We start from the raw sequence: 11646 nt of genomic DNA on the forward strand, positions 1-11646 counted from the left end.
CAAAATCATTTTTATCGTTTTCAATATCTGGCTGGTTTTATCTGCGTTTTCAATATGGAATGAAAAAAAAAATGGCACACAAAGCAATTACCTTTTGAGACTGCGATTCTCATTTCCGCTAGGACTGATTTGCGAAGTGAGGATATGACATTTTCGTACCTGAAACAAAGGAAAAACGTTATTTACGAGGAAAAATATTAAAACAATATCGACATATTGCAGGATTTCAGATAGGATAAGTTTTTCACTCCGTGAAACTGAACTAGTAAATAAACAAGTCAATTGATAATTTATTTATGCTCAAATTTGTGTTTATCGAGAAATATGATTCGTGCGCTTTTATTTGATGTCGTTCCTATAATTATTTCTCTTAATTAAATCATTGGTCATGAGCCAATTAAGTCTTTAAATCGTCTACTTCTGCTTTAGAGATTTTTTTCTCATCGTTGCATGATTCTGGAAGAAATTTGGATGATCTTAGGGTACAAACTTGACTTTTCTGAAAATTAGTAACAAGAATGAAGCAAACCAAACTGATTATACGATTTGTTCTGAACAAAAATTGAGATTTTGTTCAAGATGAAGCTGATGCCAGTAATAGTTCTTCACAGAAGGCAATCAAGAAGTTATGAAGAATAACTGAAAATTAGAGAATCAAATATTCGACAACTAAGTTGGAATATTCAAAAAGAAGTGAAAATATTTGAAGTTGAAACTGGCTACCACAACTATGGCTAAATGTTAATACCACTACGAGGGTTGTTACTTAAGCATTAAGATATGGTTTTAGGATCAATACACTATGCATGCGTTTGAGCCGATTGAGGTATCTCAAAACAGGTGATTTGAACTCATCAACTGCTTCTTCAGGTTTAGAAAAACGTTAACGAAAATGATTCGTCCTCAGCAGTTAGTTTCCAACACTTCTGGCAAACAAATGCTGGTGTATCATTCAGAATTGACCGCACCAAGTTGCTCAAATGGTATCCAATTCGAACAAATCTTTTTGACAGCTATATTGACGGTGTGCGAGTGGAAATAATGCCATCAATCTCACGGTACGATCTTGAATTTACGCACAGTAACCAAAACTTTATTTTCCACTAGTACTGATTGAATTTAGTTACATTGATATAAATGATATCCCAAGTGCTACTTAAGTCGCAATAAACTGGTTTGTGCGACTGGCGATTTTCCCGAAGACTGTTCCATGCTACTTGTTGACAATTGTTGCTTTGGTATAGCCGGCTCGAGTAGTATTTGTTAATAAAATGTATTAGATAGTTAATTTAACAATATTTAGATAATTTAAAGTTAAAAAACCGTCCCATGAACTGGAATTTTGCGCTATAACACGTACACCTTCGCCCTATAAACCCCTAAAACGGTTGAGCGAACAAAAATATTTGTAGAAAATTTCAATCCCTACAACTTTTGCGATTTAAATTCACAGTTTCACATTAAATATATAAGAACGTTTTGAAACATTATTTGCAGTATTAAAATGAAAGTTTACACAGAATTTTAACTTTTGTTTGATTATACGGTAAAGCCCTGATTTGACTGTACTATTATATGCTTTCTATTGAACATTATGAGTGTACATTTTCATTGCAGTAAACTAACTTTGAAACAACTCTACGTAAACTCCTATATATGCAGTCCTATAAAGCGCATAAATATTGACATTGTGAATTAATTGCAAACTAAGTTCATGAGATTTTTGTTTGCTTCATTTTCTCTATATTCGTATATATTATACAACAATTCGAGCGATTATATGCTTATTTCATGAAAAAATTGAATATGATTTTCTTCCTTTATACAATGTCTTCTTTGCATTTTATTTCTTTTATACTCTCCCTTTGTTCCAGTTGATATCCATGTTCATTCTTTCGACTTCTTTATTCCATATATTTATAAATTTTCGTACCTTAGTTTTTCGCATACATTTTCCTCTAGCTGTTGGTATTTAGATTTCTTGTCTATCTATTGTGTCAAAAGCCTTTCTCAGATCTATGTAAGCTATATTTAAATCCTCTACTTCTTGGATTTTCTTTCCTATTAGTCTTGTGACAAATATACAAACTCAATTGAACCTAACCTAACCTAATCATTTACAGTAATAAAAGCTAAAGCTGCGAGAAGTCTCAGAATCGGCGTGGTAGTGCTTTTGAAGTCCACAGCTCTGGATCTGCCTCCAGATACATTGGCTGTTCTCCTATAATCCATAATTATTGAAAACGGATGGCAATAAGTTTTCCAATGCAGCAAACAGTCATCGATAGGTTTCTATAGGTAAATACCCGCAAAAAAGAAAACTCTGCAATTAATTTATGTTGAAATAACTGAAGTTGCGATAATTTTGACTATTTTTTAAGCTTCTTTAAATATTTCTTAACGCCGATTCTTTCCTTTCTTTATCCAATTTTATTTTCTTAATAAATGTTTCAAAGTTATGCAGAATTTTGGTTATTCTTGAAAAAGTTTCATTCAGATTTTCCACGTCAACGGTTGAGCAGTGTATGTAAATATTATGCACTGCTTTCTTTTCCTCCCTATGTAATTTTTATGATAGCCTCGTTTTTCCGGAGTCACTTAGATGTTTGTTTAGCTGTTCAGTTTATTATTTTCGATAAGCCGTTTTCTCGGAAAAACTTTTTTCAAAAGTGCTTTTCTGTGCGTATGAGCTTAAGTTCGGCTCCTTCTACCAAAAATCCCTTAATCTCTTTATGATTTCTTTAAGTACAGGACCGTTGGCATATATACACTTTACAGAATCGATCAGGTTCACTTTTCGTGAAAGTGCTTTTAGTATCTTATAATACAGGGTGGTTTAATGTTGAATTGAGAATTTCCGTAAAAGTGCTTTCATAAAATCTATGCTTCTGTTCGAAAAATGATTGTGGAAGAGAAATAAAATAGAAAATGGAGAAATATTATACTAATGATAATCATATCGAAGCTTAGACCGATTATTAGTAACTTGCAATACAGGGTGGTCTTAGAACGTCGAATTTAGAATTTCCGTAAAAGTGCTTTGAGGAATTTTACGCCTCTGTTAAAGAAAATATTGTGGAATTGGAGAAAAATTATACTTATGATAACAGTATTGAAGTTTACAAGCGATCATTAGTGTCTTATAATACAGGGTGGTCTCAAAATGTCGAATTAAGAATGTTCTCAAAAGTGATTTTAGGAATTCTATGCTTTTGTTTGAAAAAATATTGTGAAATTGAAAGAAAATTATACTTCTGATAATCATATTGACGTTTCGAACCGATCATGAGTATCTTATAATACAAGGTGGTATCAAAAAGTCGAATTGAGAATTTCCGTAAAAGTGCTTTCAGAAAATCAATGCTTCTGTTCGAAAAAGGATTGTGGAAGAGAAATAAAATAGAAAATGGAGAAATATTATACTAATTATAATCATATCGAAGCTTAGACAGATTATTAGTAGCTTGCAATACAGGGTGGTCTTAGAATGTCGAATTGAGAATTTTCATAAAAGTGCTTTGAGGAAATTTATGCTTCTGTTAAAGAAAATATTGTGGCAGTAGAGAAAAATTATACTTATGATAATAGTATTGAAGTTTACAAGCGATCATTAGTGTCTTATAATACAGGGTGGTCTCAAAATGTCGAATTAAGAATTTTCTCAAAAGTGATTTTAGGAATTCTATGCTTTTGTTTGAAAAAATATTGTGAAATTGAAAGAAAATTATACTTCTGATAATCATATTGACGTTTCGAACCGATCATGAGTATCTTATAATACAAGGTGGTATCAAAAAGTCGAATTGAGAATTTCCGTAAAAGTGCTTTCAGAAAATCAATGCTTCTGTTCGAAAAAGGATTGTGGAAGAGAAATAAAATAGAAAATGGAGAAATATTATACTAATGATAATCATATCGAAGCTTAGACCGATTATTAGTAACTTGCAATACAGGGTGGTCTTAGAACGTCGAATTTAGAATTTCCGTAAAAGTGCTTTGAGGAATTTTACGCCTCTGTTAAAGAAAATATTGTGGAATTGGAGAAAAATTATATTTATGATGACCACATCGAAGTTTAGACTGATTATTAGTGTCTTATAATACAGGGCGGTCTTAAAATGTCGAAATAAGAAGGATTTTTATTAATTTTTTTTTCTTTTTGGGAAAAATGTATTTAAAAAGAGAAAACTCTACTCAAGACAAAGAAGTTGAAGTGTAGACTAACTATGGAAGTCTTTATATACAGAATAATCTGATTAAGAAATTTCGTGGAAGAGATTTTATCAATTTTATATTTTTTTTAATAATAAAAAATTTAATTTAATATTAAAAATTTTATATTTTTGTTGAGAGAATGTTGTGAAATTACTCTTTTATACTCATTTATATTGGAAATATATTTTACCCAAACTTTTTAAAATGTCTTTATGGTGTTGTATACATTCATTTTCTAAATGAATATTCATTCAATATGTGTCACAAAAAGTATTTTGTATACTATAAAGCATATATGAAAAATATTAAATTGTCTTTTTATCTAAGACCCTTAGGTCTATTAGACCTTTAACTACTAAATGCGGAATCATGGAATCATTTTTTTGCGGTAGCCTGCAGGGCAGAAAAACTGTATACTATCGTTCAAATTAAACACGTTTATGGCCAATTAAATAAAATTTAGTTGACATTTATACGTTTTTTTTATAAGTAAGTCCTTTAGTAGAATATATCAGAACGCCTCAAAATTTCCATATTCTCATTCCGAACACGGAACTGGAAAAAAATATCCATTATGATAATGTCCAATCTAGCCGATAAATTCCTTACTATCACGGGTTATGTGCACCGCCCGAATTAATGGGAATTAATAGATTGTGATAGAAACTACAGTTAATTAAATATCCAGAGAACACGCAATAATACCTTATGTCATTCCGTTATATACAGGTAATACCAGTCAAAACTAATCCATCCGATCATTATTTCAAGCAATTTTTGTAATATCTTCGGAATATGTAAAAAAAATAATGATTCCTGTTTGATTAAGCCTAGAAACCATATAGATTCACAAAAAATTTGGAACCTGACGATCTTTTAGTTATTTAAAGAAACCACGTGTCAAATATTTTTCTTCGTATACCCCAAGCACCTATTCCAACGATTTGGTTTATTCACCTTCACATTTTCGTCTTCAACTGACACATTTCCATTTTTAGGATCTTATATAGCTTCACCTGTATCTGGGTTTGTTTGTAAATCTCCTTTATGGATTATTACTGTTAGTATATCCCACTACTTGAATTGCGATCGCTAGCAGATCGGGCTAAAGCTTCCGGAAAATTTTTTGTTACAAATTATCAATGAAAATTTTCTCTTTGCATCGAAACAAATTTCACAACTCTCTGTTGATGATTTACAACACTAATGAATAGAAATTTTATTTGATCAAACTAAAGGAAAAGCTGTATTCAAGCTCCTTATAGTTTCATTGAGGAAATTTGAAAATTTAGAGTCAATATATTTAGAAAGATCAATCTAATCATTTGCTTAACAGTTTATGAAATTTGGTGAGCTTTTGTGTAGAGAAAATCCTCACAAACTTTACTTTACAAGGTAATACAAATTCGTGAAAACTGCTTCATGGTCAGCCTGAATTACTGAGTGATTCACATCATGGGGTAGAAAATCAAAAACTATGTACTTTAGAATTGTTTTAGTAATTAGAGTTGTAAAATCACGTGCATATTTAGATGAGTTGACTTTTACCAGAGACTTTCGAATGGGTCAATCTATATTCAATAATCACGGCATCAAACTTTTTTGTTCTTAATAGGTAGATCGTGGAGTAAATTTAGAAGGTTCTCGTAAAAAGAATGAATATTTGATTGAGGAGGTCTATAAATTCACTTTATATATAAATCGATGGTTTTGTTGCGAAAAATCATAATTTAATAAAACCGAGAAGTATTCGCCGGGTGCGTTCCACCGTGAGCCGAACGACCCCTGTTTGAAGTTTAAAGAAAACGATCAGTGATTTTCCAATGCCAATATTAATAATTTTCCATTAAGAAAGGAAGAATCGAACTGGATACTTTTTGCAGACCTTGTTAGTTAAGAGTTTAGAGGAAAAACCAGTTCATTCAAAATTTTTATAAACCATTTTTCAAACACCGACGAATTTAATACTTCATAACAGAAATTTTTTTGTTTTAGCAAACCTTTGAAACGATATAGCCACTTCACGTAGAATCCACTATATTTTCTTGAGTAAATCTAGAAGGTGCTAACGTTTCAACTTCACACTAGGCATGTTTTTTTGTTAGAAACATCGGCTTTTACCGCAGGAGTGAAAGAAGCGGTAATCGTGTTTATTCTGGAAATGTCCGCGCTGATTTCCTATTGTGTCAGTTTAAATTCGAAATCACCACTTTCTTGCTTTTCGCACGTCGGTCAAGATGTTTTCTTTTAAAAGAGATTCAACGGACAATTGTCGAGAATATAATAGAGACAAGGATTGATGATGGACAAGATTTTTTTGTGAACCAATACCAGTGGCATCACTACAATTATTCACTATTTAGAAAATATACAATGATTAGAAGTTGTAGTAAATGTTAATCAACATTTAAAAATTGAAGTGTCTGATAGAAAATAGACTGTAAATTGATTCTTTGTAGAGTACAACCTTTTTGTGTCGATAGAACATGGTTTTTGACGACCATAGTAACATTACAAGAAGACTTAAGACTCCCTCTGATGATATCTCCTAATTTTATCTTATCATAGCGTTTTTTTGTTTAAAATAAATGAGAAATAGATGGATGGATACTGTAAAATGCAGTTCAAAATAACGCCAAGATTATTGAATGTATTTGGTGACCTGTAGTTTGAGGTACACTAATCGAAAGATTTCTTAGTTTGGGCAAAAGTATCCGTACCATTACTTCGACGTACCATGAACTACACGGTGAAAAAATATGCATCCACCAGGAGCTTTGTACAAGAAAACGTTAGCATCTCAGATCAGAACCTATGGATCTGCTTTTGATAATTTTTTGGAAGGGTTTAAGTGAAGAAACCTCTTCGTCAAACGTCAAATATAAAATTTAGAGGAGGCTCGGTGTTGGTTTGGGGATAATTTGGAGGAAGGACGACCCGGTAAAAATTGGAAGTATTTGAAGATAGAAGGCTATAAAATTATTACAGGAAATTTATTTTCCAGTATAACAACGATCCCAAGCATTCCTCGAAGCTGTACAAAGAGTTAATAAATAGAATCAACACATTTCGTGATAAGTTTGTGGGAGAGGAAAGTATATTAATTGTATATCTCACGAGTGTAAACACGACACGTTGATTGTAGAAAAATAGACAGTAGAATCAATTTTACAGGCATCATTGCAAAATTCAATACAGAAGTTTTAGAAGAGATTTCTTATTTAAAAATCGCGAATGAGATAACTATTATGCGAATATTTTTCTTCTTATTCTTCTTCCTCTTTTAATAGGACCAGGTCCTGTTCAATCCTGTACGTTCTGCCCTCTTTCTGGATCTTCCTGAGAAGATGAGCTCCACCTCTCGTACTATCTCTTTGGTTGTCTGCCTGCAGGTCTGCCTGTGTTAGGTCTCTGAGTTTTAGCCTTATCTGTCTTCTGGCATTCTTTCTACGCGATCCTCTTCTTATTCCTGTATCTTGTACGTTCGGCCCTCTTCCTGGATCTTCCTGAGAAGATGAGCTCCACCTCTCGTACCATCTCTTTTGCTGTCTGCCTGCAAGTGTGCCTGTGCTAGGTCTCTGAGTTTTAGCCTTATCTGTCTTCTGGCATTCTTTCTACGTGATCCTCTTCTTATTCCTGTATCTTGTACGTTCGGCCCTCTTTCTGGATCTTCCTAAGAAGATGAGCTCCACCTCTCGTACTATCTCTTTGGTTGTCTGCCTGCAGGTCTGCCTGTGTTAGGTCTCTGAGTTTTAGCCTTATCTGTCTTCTGACATTCTTTCTACGTGATCCTCTTCTTATTCCTGTATCTTGTACGTTCGGCCCTCTTTCTGGATCTTCCTAAGAAGATGAGCTCCACCTCTCGTACCATCTCTTTGGTTGTCTGCCTGCAAGTGTGCCTGTGTTAGGTCTCTGAGTTTTAGCCTTATCTGTCTTCTGGCATTCTTTCTACGTCATCCTCTTCTTATTCCTGTATCTTGTACGTTCGGCCCTCTTCCTGGATCTTCCTAAGAAGATGAGCTCCACCTCTCGTACCATCTCTTTGGTTGTCTGCCTGCAAGTGTGCCTGTGTTAGGTCTCTGAGTTTTAGCCTTATCTGTCTTCTGGCATTCTTTCTACGTCATCCTCTTCTTATTCCTGTATCTTGTACGTTCGGCCCTCTTCCTGGATCTTCCTGAGAAGATGAGCTCCACCTCTCGTACCATCTCTTTTGCTGTCTGCCTGCAAGTGTGCCTGTGTTAGGTCTCTGAGTTTTAGCCTTATCTGTCTTCTGGCATTCTTTCTACGCGATCCTCTTCTCATTCCTGTATCTTGTACGTTCGGCCCTCTTTCTGGATCTTCCTAAGAAGATGAGCTCCACCTATCGTACCATCTCTTTGGTTGTCTGCCTGCAAGTGTGCCTGTGTTAGGTCTCTGAGTTTTAGCCTTATCTGTCTTCTGACATTCTTTCTACGTCATCCTCTTCTTATTCCTGTATCTTGTACGTTCGGCCCTCTTTCTGGATCTTCCTAAGAAGATGAGCTCCACCTCTCGTACCATCTCTTTGGTTGTCTGCCTGCAGGTCTGCCTGTGTTAGGTCTCTGAGTTTTAGCCTTATCTGTCTTCTGGCATTCTTTCTACGTGATCCTCTTCTTATTCCTGTATCTTGTACGTTCGGCCCTCTTCCTGGATCTTCCTGAGAAGATGAGCTCCACCTCTCGTACCATCTCTTTTGCTGTCTGCCTGCAGGTCCGCGTGTGTTCAGTCTTTACGTTTTAGCCCACTTTGTCTGTCTTCTGGCATTCCCTCCAGAATCTTTGTCGTGCCCTGACCCATCTTACCACATCCTGTACGCCCAATTCTTCTCGTATATCATCACTCCTTATTCGGTACCCGAGGGTTACTAACTTGATGGTTCGCATCATCTCTGTGGTTCTCATTATTCTTTTTGTTGTTGATGTCTCGGCTCTGGTCTTTGAGGCATATGTGAGGATAGGTCTCACACACGTTTTCATCGCTTTCATCTCTTGTTTTCGTACCTCCTCTGTCAGGTTTCTTTCACTAGATATATTGACTCCTAGGTAATTGAATCTTGATACCTGTTGTATTATTCCGTTATCGACTGCAAATTTGGATCTAGTAGGATTTTCACATTTATTTACGAGAAGTTTTGAGTTAAGACAGTTGATAAATAATAAAACATAACCAGTTTATAATAATTTTGAGGTAAAAAAACTATTTTGTAACATATATATTGTGTTTTCTAGTAGTTTACTTTTAAATAACACATAGATTCAGCGTATAAGCATATTAAAAAAAAAAAACTTCATTTATTTCGAGGATAAATTGAGTTGAATTCAATCCTGAAATTTTATAGAAGGAATTCAGTAAATAATAGCATCAAATTGTTTTTGTGATTGTGATTATTAAACAAACAAGATAAACAAACTTCAAAGAAAGATCACTATATACAGCGAAAATAAATTTTTAATAAAAACATTCCTTGTTTGTATCTTGGATATTTTTCATCCCAACATCAATGTCCTCAACTTTATTTAAAAATTAGTCAAAACGACAAAAATCTTTTTTTCCAAAAGTTTGAGAGATTTATATCCATTCAACCGGAATTTATGTTTATAATCGGCTACCACTGGATGGAAGAAGGGATTTTATGGTGCATTAAAGTAAAGTGGTGACCTTAAGTTATTTTTTCTTTGTCGCAGGACTGTTGGTCAAGTTTATTTATATCTGAGCTTTTCTGAAAGCAGTAGAAAGGATGTGGAGAAAATTTATATTTCAAAAGCTATTTAATGCCGTTAAATATAACAGAATCGTGATATTAGAGCAGTCATGTTTTTGAAAACTATTCAATGTACTTTTAAACTTATTGTATTACATTCTAGTCGGTGTGTGAAAAACATCTTTTCTTATTACGTAGCTTCATTCGATCGAATCTTTTCGATACGATTTGAAGCTACACCGTGCCTTCGATTGCGTATCGAAATGCCTAGCACCAGGTCTCATCCCCTGTGACGATGATCCCATATGGTAATTAAATCTCTTTGTTTTCTATTCGTCTGACAGCATGTGTGCCACAAATGTGTCCGTAGCCGATTTTAGTACCATTTTTAAACAGAACTTGATGTTCCATTGCCCAGTGACACCAGCGCTTACACTGACTACGTTCGATTACCGGAAAGTTTTGGCTTGTAAATCACGAGGCTTTCTGCTAGGTGGTTTTTCTTGGTGTATCTCTACGAACGGGTGCGCTTAGCACATGCTGCTGTTGAGATATCAGACCCAGCAACCACCGGAACACCGGATCCATCCATGATTGTATTAAAACGGCAACACTGCTCTTTCGATTGCCGCTTGGATTTCGTACCGAACTGCTAGCACCAGGTCTCATCCCCTGTGACGATGATTTACATAATGGATGGATCACGATCACACATGGTAATGAAATATCTTTGTTTTCTATTCGTCTGTAAGCATGTGTGGCACAAATTGAGAACAGATCTTCTTCTTACCCGAATGCTTAATTCCTCTGCAATCATGCAGTCGCCGATTTCTTACTAGCATGTTTCGTACTCGAACGTGTGTGCGTTCCATTGCCTGATGCAATTAGTTCTTATATTGACTAGGTTCGATTCCCGAAGGGTTTTGTCCTGTAATCCACGAGGCTTCTTGCAAGGTCGCTATTCTTGGCATATCTTTGAGATATAGTATATTTAGCAATCATTGAAACACACTTTTCCATGAAAAAATTCGTTGCGAGTTCCATAAAAAATTAGATCATTCTTTTATTTTGTTTCGTCGATACTGTATATTTTCTTACCAGGAATATTTTCGATACAAACAGTCATCCATCATATATTCTTTGTACTGATGGTAGTTTATTGCTTGTTTCTATCGCAAATATAATTGAAAGAAACCAGGAATCAACTGTTTTCTTTTGTGGCACAGCCAGCTCTTAATTATAAGACGAATTTTACCCTCTTATCGTCCTTCATCACGTATGAGATAGGGGAGGTTTTCAATTAGAAACGGCGCGATCTAATGGCCTACAGAAACTGCATTTTGTTTTGTTATCAGTTAATTTTCCATTTTTTTTTACTTGAAAGCGCAACACAAATAGGTGTTATTAGTTTGAATGTTCTTCTTGATAGAACTTTTAATTTTCTTTTAATGCATTTTCGGGTAATAATTTACTAAACAGAATGAAAGCTTCTTTTATTAACAGAATTTTCCTCAAAATGGTACATAATTGAATTCCGTTATTAGTGCTGCCACAAAAAAAGGACGCATGCGCCAAAAGATAGCGACTGTAAACCGTGTCTGTAAACAAACCAGTGTAGCTGCATCCTTCGTTTGTGTACGAGCTTTTTTTGTTTTGCTGTAGAAATATTAGACGTGAAAATCCATCAACGGATTTTTGTGAAATTTCACAAG

The 11646-nt window shown here is 34.5% G+C and overlaps 1 protein-coding gene across 5 annotated transcripts in view; it reads right to left on the reverse strand.

Annotated features, from left to right (window-relative positions):
- Positions 1 to 11646, reverse strand: part of LOC130449337 (uncharacterized protein CG43867) — a 297480-nt gene that overhangs the window by 96405 nt on the left and 189429 nt on the right. The window contains exon 1 of one of the 5 annotated variants that reach the window (XM_056787092.1): positions 92 to 106. The exons of the other annotated variants lie outside the window; for them this stretch is intronic. The gene's annotated coding sequence lies outside the window, so the exon portion shown is untranslated. Of the gene's footprint in view, positions 1 to 91; positions 107 to 11646 lie in introns of those variants that run through there. 5 annotated transcript variants of the gene reach the window in all.

Source organism: Diorhabda sublineata, chromosome 10 (assembly GCF_026230105.1).
Source record: "Diorhabda sublineata isolate icDioSubl1.1 chromosome 10, icDioSubl1.1, whole genome shotgun sequence".
Classification (NCBI taxonomy): Eukaryota; Metazoa; Arthropoda; class Insecta; order Coleoptera; family Chrysomelidae; genus Diorhabda; species Diorhabda sublineata.